Here is a 9,873-nt window from a genome sequence, read left to right on the forward strand (position 1 = left end):
ATTACATTTTCTTTTAAAAAAAGTTTATAAATTTAAAAAAAATAATAAATAAAATGTATTATGAATAATAATAATTTGTCTGTTTGTGTTAGATCATAAATTCTCAAGTTATTATGGTGCTTAAGTTAAGGGTAACAACATTATGAAATTAACTGACAAAATATTTTGTTAGTTTCAAATTGTCTAATCCTGGTTGTAACATATTAAAAAGTCATATTCATGTTTTAATAGTATGTTAATGTTCCTCTTTTTTTTTGTAATGAGATTCTAATTTTTAACATATAAATTATTATAACTATTACAATATAAACAAAAATTAATATACCCCATATTATGTTAATTAAACAATTTGTATTCCAAATGAATGCATATTTTGAAATTTGTTGACCACACTTCTTGTCTACTATCTAAATAAACAAGTATAACATATTATTGTTTATTGATTACTATATATTTTACTTATTTATTATTACTTCATTGTTATGATAATATTTATGAATTTGAAATAGCAATATAATTAAACTATTAGATATGATAATATAAAATCTACCCGATTCCATTTTATATATAATATTATTTAACAGTGGCGAATGCTGACTCCGATGTATGGGCGTGCTCATTTATTTTAATGTATTATAGTTCTATTTAATATATATATAAGACTTTAATTTAATTAATATCAATTATATTACAAAATTCATTGACAAAGCGCAACCGACTGAGCATGCCTTGGGTGATTAGTATCGTGGCTAAAGGTCTCGAAATAACCGGTATTTCACAGCTATCTCATGTTCTATCAATAAATGTTACGATACAGATAAGTATAACAGAAATAGATGACATTTTTGTCATACATTATGATTTTTTTAAATACGTAATATTATATTATTGATGACAAAATAATTTTTGTATTTTTATTAATTACATTTGTATTTTTGAGCATGCCTGGAGAATTCGTCACTGTTATTTAAATATGCTAGTTATTATTGTAGGTAACTACAACATAGGTATCACCAGAGTCAGAATTATAGGATAGCGAAAAATAATTATCTACAAAAATATTAAATTTGGTTTATTTGCTTGCTCATTAATATCTGTTAATCTGGTATCCTATACTTAATACTTGATATTTAAATACAGCTAATTTTATGTACCATTACAATATTATAAATATTTAAACACTAATTTCTGTTTTTAAATTTAAATTTAAATAAAATTGTAAATGTTGTGTAGAACTGTGCATTACAGCACAGCCTGGTTTAAATTATTTTATTTCACTTATAACTATTCCAAAATTCCATTAAGATAGTTTTTTAATATAGTATATTTTTCTTGTAGTAGCAAAAGTACCTCTGAATACCCTTTAGCCTTAGGAACACCTATAACCCCCCCCCCCTGCCCTCGAACCACATAATGAGAGTTTGATAATGATAATAACAATTGTTTTTATTATAAATAGTTAAAATATATTCAATAAACATCATAAAATGTATACTGCCTATGTATGATTGTTTTTAAAAGTTGTTATTGTTAAGCATTATCGTTTTGAAATCACTATATTTTAAAAATACCTATTGTATTTTGTAAATTGTATTTATTATTTTTTTAAAACCTTATTAATTTCAAATTTCTTAAAAACTGAAAAAAAAATTAATTGGGAAATAAGTTATTGACAGAAACTACAATATTATATTATATATTATATAAAAAACCAATCTTACATTTAAAAATGTTAAATTAGTGTGCGGCATTAGGCTATGATTTGGTTCAGTTTCAGTAATGTAAATAATCATATATTTTAATGATTAAGATAATTATTAATATATATGATAGTTAATTCAACGGTTACAGTACATTAAATATTGTAATGATTAATGATTATTTTTTATAGTTTTTCAATTCTTAATATTCTTGACATATTTATGTAAACACCAAAAAAATGGAGACAGATTCAATAAATGCTAAAAGCTGAAGTAAATACAATATCGCTAAGATCGATTTTTGTCTTTCTGTGTTAACATAAAAAAATATCTCCACAATTGAGAAAAAAAAAACCATAAAAGTAAACATTGTAATATTGTGTTGACAAATGTTTTAGTAAGTTAATTTTAAGATATTTTTTTTCAAAATATATTCGTTAACATTTTTGATAGCGGTGCGTACCTATGCGATCTACACGGAACGTACCAGGGAATTTTTCAAAAAGTTGTCCAAAGACTTGTATAGGTAGGTAACTAACTTAAATTAATTTAAAACAAACAAAATTAATAATTATCAGATACGATAGGCATAGTGGGTATTACATTTACACACTTACTTATAATATTATAGTTCACTTCGAGAACTCGTATAAACATAACGGCTACATAGGTACAGTCTACAGAAGACAGGCAGAACACAGACTGGAGGTAAATGCGAACGAATTAATTATAATACGGTGAAACATATTACTATAACTACCTACTACCCATCGAATGATTTTGGTGGTGACAATACGAGATTTAATAATGTATTGAATATATAAAATAATTATTTTAAAGAAGACATTCAATTTCAATGTTCAATGAGACCGCGGAGTAGTATAATATGCGAGCAGAAGTGTTTGTTTCAAGACCCGTCACCCTTATATTACCAAAGTGTTACCTACTGATTTATTCTACGCAATAAGTTATTACATTTTACAAATTAATCATTACTTATACAGGCATGAGTGCTTGACTTATTATTGTGCATAACTTTATTGATAATTTATAATATTATGCACTCTAATGAGAGAGAGAGAGAGAGAGAGAAAGATATTAAGTTTCTGACGAGTTTTGATAGCTTGATTAAACTTTTAAAATTATCATTCATGTGTAAATTTTAATCTTATGAATAACTTCACAATAATTAATCAAGTGCCGTGGAATAATACGATAGTGTATATATGTATAACTGTATAAGGTGTTTACAATTATCTCACTAACCGCAATTGACATAGTGCACATAGTTAGGAACACATTATGAGACATGAGTAAAGATTTTCGAATTTTATTGAACGTCTTAACTATAATTAATATGCCAGCTGTCTTTTTAAATATTTTTATTTAAAATTTTAACATTTGCAAAGTTGTGAATTCAATGAAAGAAATATATAGGTATAATTGATCCAATTATTTGAAAGGCTGAAAGAAAAATGTTCTCGCTTTGCTCAAAAATAATTTGATAACTGAAACCTGTAATATTATTAAACCATAAGAAAATTATGAATTTTTTTAGTCAACATTTTTACTAATTACCATTCTATTAAGAAATATATTATTTATAAATTATAATGAATGATTACTGATTAGGCAGTTGTAGTATACTACACACAGTACAGTAAACCCTCGTTATCTGCAATTCAATAGGAAATTAACCCATATACCATATTATGCCAATATATATTTTTATCATTAGTATTCGACCACTGTAATTTGTTAATGTTTGTTATATCATTACGTTTAATTATAGTAAGTAGTATATATATATATGCCTTATTTGCTTAGAGATAAATACATAAGCCATAAGGTTACAATAAGTGCACAACATAATATATTATGTATATGATTAATAATCACCAATGTGGTCTCGTTATCTGGGGTTTTTGTTATCCGCGTAAGGCCCCCTAGCCTGGAACGTTATCTCTGTGGATGACGAGTGATTGATTAAAACGAGAATCTATTAGGATATAATTATACTATTATGTCTCTGATTATAAACCATCATTATAATAATATATACTTTTCATTGAGAAATATTATGAGGGAATTGCATCCGTGTCCGTGTAAATCGTGTTGTCCGTATTCAGAATTCTCTCGTAAAGGTCCCCCACACTTCACCACCCAGTGACGCAACTAGACATTTGGGTGTCCTAAAGTAAAATATAAAATGGGGCCCCTTACCAAAAAATTTAAATGGTCTTAAACAATTAAGGGTACACGGTATACCGCTTCCTCCCCACCCATAAAGTACCTAATCAAAACTTTTCCATCGTTAATAAATTATAATATGTAAATATAAAAGCAAAATGGAAATCTTTGTTACGAGTTGGCTCCGAAAATGCATGACCAATTTGGCTGATTCTTTTTATGATGTGTTCGTAATTAATAAAGGTTAATATGAAAGAAAATTTTAGGAAAATCCACCGGAAAAATAGAAAACTTGGAAGGCAGAAATACAACAGTGGCATCATCTGCCCAGCAAAAAAAAAAAATGATTTAAATAATAATTAAATAATTGTATTAAATAAAAGTTTTACTATCTAGTTTATTTATACATATAAACCATTGTTAACGGGCAACGAAGTGCATCGGGTCAGTTAGTCATTTCATAACATTAAAAATAATTGTATAAACTAACTTTATTGTTGATATTATACATTTATAAAATAGAATAAGTATTAATATTTCTAGTTTTTTGTAAAAAATCAACTACAAAATATTGAGAAATACAATAGTAGAGAATATCAACTCTTGATAGTTTATAAAAGTACATAACACATAATATTATGATCTAATGTAATTCAGATGCGCCAATATAAAATATATATTGAAGTAGAGTATATTTTTTTATATTCCTATCATCATCTTTGCCTACAGTTCAATTATACAATTTATTAAAAAAATACCTACAAGTTTTGATATTTGAGTATTTGACTCTCATTATATTCAAACTGGTGGTTCTTTGTTCTTTTGCCTTCCGTTCAGAAAAACTACTTTCATACACTCTTCGTGTCGTCGTAATAATTATACAAAATATACTGATATTACACAAATAAGCTACTTAAAAATACATCACGATTACGTACCTAAATAGATAATAGGTAATATTATATTAATAAAGAAATTTAAGTCTAATAAATCTTTTATAAATTTGCATTCTCACCCTTAGAACGCAGCTAATATAATATAGATACTATTACCATAGGTAGTCGATTGTCCATAAACAACCCGTATACTAAAATAGTGATTAGAATAAATATATATTATGTATCATTAAAATTGAAATTATAATAATATTATATTCAAATGATTATTTATTATAAGTTATAACACACACGCGAAAGGCACTATTTAATAAATTCCAAGACTTAACACTCAAGAGTCGAGACTGTAAACACTGTATGTAAGATACTAAGATGTTAATAACACGTAATAATATTTTATAATATGTTAAATGATAATTGATAGGTAATATTCGATAATATTATACATAGATGCGGGTGCCAGTGGAAATTCCCATTTATGATATATCCATCACAATTCGTAATTACAAAAAATATGTATTGTTAAATATTTTCACATCGATTTAACATAAGTTCCTGTTATAATAATAATACGAATAGGCTGTTGATTGTTGTATACATTTGAGAACACTATTATTGGCCTCCATTAATCCACGGTAATGATTTAATAATATTAATAAATCAATAACTCGTAGTGTAATATAAGTAATCCATAGGCTATTATCTAACAATAACTATTAAAATAATAGTATAGGTAATTATAGTGTAACCATCTCATTTTAATGTATAGGTATGTTTATAAAAAAAATATAGGTATGTAATATATATAATAATAATTATAAAATGTGAAAAAATACTAAAAACCAATTTTTATGATGGGGGCCCCACAGTCTCACTTTGCTAACTTACCCGGGCCACTGGCACCACCGTGAGGTTAACCCCGTTACCAGTCACCACAATTTATGCCAAATAGCCAATAGGTACTAACTAAATGGTGGAACATATTAAACTATTCCACTGTCGGGTGATTATTAATCACTAGTAATGAACTATGATTATTTACTATATGTCAGGTAAGCTACCTTCACGACTACAAAAACAAAAATCATGGTTACATATATTGATACATTTGCCTATACAAAACCCCTTAAATATGATATTTGGAAGCGTGCGGAAGGCTAAATAATTAGAACAATTAAACATGAAATTAGTATAGGGTTGGATTTGAATGCAAATTGCATTATTTTCCCTGAACGCCTGTACAGTGGCGCCCAAGATAAATTTTTCAGGTGTAGCAAGAAAAAAATTTAGCGACCGCTACCTACACTTAGTAATAGGGTTGGGCGCCACTGTGCCTGTATGTTTCATAGTGTCATCAATGTGTTGCAATAAGCAGTGATGGGAGAGAACGCGTTCATTGATGTTTAAAAAATGCACTTGAAAGTGTACTAAGGATTTAATTTTTATGAACGTGAACGTTTTTGGTTCATTAGTTGACAAGTTAACTTTCATAGACCAATTTATTATGTGAAACAGGATTTAAAATGTATAAATAATAATAATGTAGTACTACATATTATATGACTCGTATAGAGCTTAGTATTTCTCCGATATATAATAAAATACATGTTTGCTTAAAGCTTAAGTCAAAAACTTTTATTTATTTCATAAATATATTATAAAAAAAATGTGTATGCATACTTCAACTAACGATCGATTCCCGATAACATGAGCATGATCTACACGTAAAAAGTAGCTAATGATGACGACGACGCCTTAGAGCTAATAATATTATATACATCCGTATTAGTCAATAGTTGAAACTTTGAAAGTATCTTAGATAGTACACGGAGTTAACAATTAACTATTTTACTGAATTAACGTATAGAGTTGTAAACACATTGTAAAAATACTAAATAGTAATGATGCGCGAGCATACGCTGAACTATTCATTTAAAGTAATTAAAAACACATGTAAAAAAGTGGATGTCGTTCTAGTGTACAGAAGGTTACGAGTGGGTCGAATAGATGGTATTAAAATTGAATTCATTGATATAATATCATTGAACACAAAAATCAATTCTGAGCGGAGACAGTTTGTCAGTGTGGATATTTTATATTATATTTATATTTTTATTATTTACTATTAATACGGTAGCCGGTAAGTTGAATTAATTTTATCAAATTACAACAAAAAAACTAAAATCGTTATTCTTGGTAATTTCGTCCAAATTTGAACATAAAATTGCTAAAAAAAACCTGTTTTTATATTTTAGAGATTTTATGGTTACAGATTAACATAACTACGTGTATACAAATGTACTGGTTATTTGTTTTAGATACACCAAAAACCAAAATCAATTTTGCGTAAAAATTCGCGTTTTACACTGCGCTTTTGAAAACTTTCGGGAATTTTAAATTTTGATCTCCCAAATGCACCAACTAGATTCGCTTTTCCATTGGACATTGAACAAGTTACTGACGAGGTGATGTCAGACACAAAAATTAAAAATTAAAAAAAACACTCATCGTTGTAAAGTCAAACCGCTCAGACTCTAAAACAAATTAATTTTCTATCCATGCCTGTATTATAAAATAGATGATAATAATATAATATACAGTGTTGGCCAAAAAAATTCTACGATGAACCGAAGATTACAGTTTATATGGATTCAATTTATAATTAAATATTCATGCATTTCATTAAATATACACTTGTTGAATTTTCCATTACTTACGGATTAAGATGTTTTACTGTAAATGTTTTTATTACTACGAAAAAAATAATTAGTGCAATCAATAGTGATTAAAATGTTAATCATTAATTAATCTAACTAATTAACTTTTAATAGTGAAATTTTATTATTTTTAACATCAATATTACTGTACGCCTTAATGCCTAATAATGGCAAATTCAATGAGGGTATATTTAATGAAATGCATGAATATTTAGTTATAAATAAATTATAAAAACCATATAAACTGTAATCATCGATTAATCGTACAATTGTTTTGCCAACGCTGATTATGTAGGATTCCTAATTAGGTATAATTACATGATAGGTACCTATTACATTTTAAATTTGATATATTTTTGTACTTATGGCAAATGATAACAAAAAATAAAGTATAAAATATGTTGACTTATTATTTTAATATGTAGATGTAATTCGATTTAATATGAAAGCACGATCTTAAAATGCAACCGAAGCAATAAGATTTTATTTTGCATTTTTAGTGTTAAATTGTATCTACTAATATCCAAAAAGTGTTTATATAATGAGTAGGTACCTACCTACCTGTGGAATTTTTTAATAATGTAATGCATATAAAATATTTACCCGGATATAAACTACAAAAAAAAAACATCATTGTAGATAGAATAATATGCACTGCACAAAATAATATTTTGCTTTACTGCGTGGACGTAAACAATCTAATTCATTTTTCATTGAAATATGATACTTACTAAATGTGTTAAGGGGATCGCACGCAGAACACGTATTGTTCGTACGTTTTAGACCATAAGCAGTGCAGGTATAAATTACACATACTTTGAATACCGGTTTTAATTTTTTATATCTACATGTATGCTTTAACAAAATATCTAGGTATTTTAGGAAGTCAATTTAAATTTTAAAATTGAAAGGCTCTTAAAATTAATTTTTAATGAAATAATTGCATTACATTTGTATTTATTTTAGGCACATCTGATTTTATAATATATTAATTTTGAAGCGAGTTATGAGTATTTTAAAATTATATATTTTTGGTTAATCAGAGGCTAAAACATAATTTTTTCGTACTACCCACTTTATATTAAACTTGGAGTCACCATGGAAGACTTTGCCCCCCACAATAACTCCTCCCCCCTTTGACATTTTTCCTCCTAATAAATATATTGTTTATATGGTTCGGGACTGCTTGTAAGATATAAATTTGTCTTATGAAATGGCGAAATTGAATACAAAGTTTGAATTTGCATATTGGTGTATTTTTTAACTTAAATGTACATACAATTGTCGGGAAAAATTATATTTGGTCATTTGGATAACATTGAAAAATATCTTAAAAAATATTATTTTGGTTAGGTACAATAGGCGATAATTTTGAGATTTGAGGAGGCCGAAGCCTAATATCATACTATTATAAAATTGAATAAGCTTAAAAAAATTAAGTAAATGTATGGGAGGGGTGGAGGGCTGGTCAAGTTGTTGGTGGAGCTTAGCTACAGTTGGCCCTATGTTCGCATATGTAAGATTTCATAAATCTCTTTGTGACAAAACTGTGTTTAAACTATAATTGACATCTAGATACAAAATTGTAGATTGTACAAAGAAATGAACATCAGTAGATATAGGTACGTGTTCGTTTAGGTATCAAGGTGTTCGCATATCACGTTATTCGTTATTACTCATTTATTAACCTAGTATTGTATGCCAGTATTTTTAAAAATAAAGTTGTTATTTATTTACTTATTTATCAGGTTTATATACCTACTTATTTTTTAGTTTTTTATTACCAAAATTGCAATATGTTTTATGATTTTTCAAAAATAATATAAACATGTTGCTACATAGGTATAATAGTACATATTATATTTAACAATATTTTGAGAATTTCGACTGCTTATTTCGATAATTTTTAGTGCAACAAGTCAAGTCCTGAACCCTAAATTTATTTATATACGAAAACTGTAAAAACTTGGTTTTAATCTATACTTAAAACACCCCCCCCCCCACCCCCCCCATTACATAATCCTGGCTATGCCACTGCCCCCACACCACCCAAAAATGTATTTAATCAATATAGTCTATAAACATAAACATAAACATTAACTAGTAAATTTCTATTTTTCTTTATTTACAGAGTACCTATACAGCAAGTTAGGTAGCTGCTAGACAATATCACAATAAAGCTATGTATGTCGGTATACCAGTAAGATAATTATACATAATTTTACAGCATATCCACTGAACTATAACATACATACAGTGAATTGTGCAATTCCGGACGAATCTCCCTTGAACAATCCTGGACCCTAGGAAAAATGATCCCCAGACTTCAAAATAAATTATTTCATATGATTATGATTCATTATTTTAAAT

This window comes from Acyrthosiphon pisum, chromosome X, assembly GCF_005508785.2.
Source record: "Acyrthosiphon pisum isolate AL4f chromosome X, pea_aphid_22Mar2018_4r6ur, whole genome shotgun sequence".
NCBI classification, from domain to species: domain Eukaryota; kingdom Metazoa; phylum Arthropoda; class Insecta; order Hemiptera; family Aphididae; genus Acyrthosiphon; species Acyrthosiphon pisum.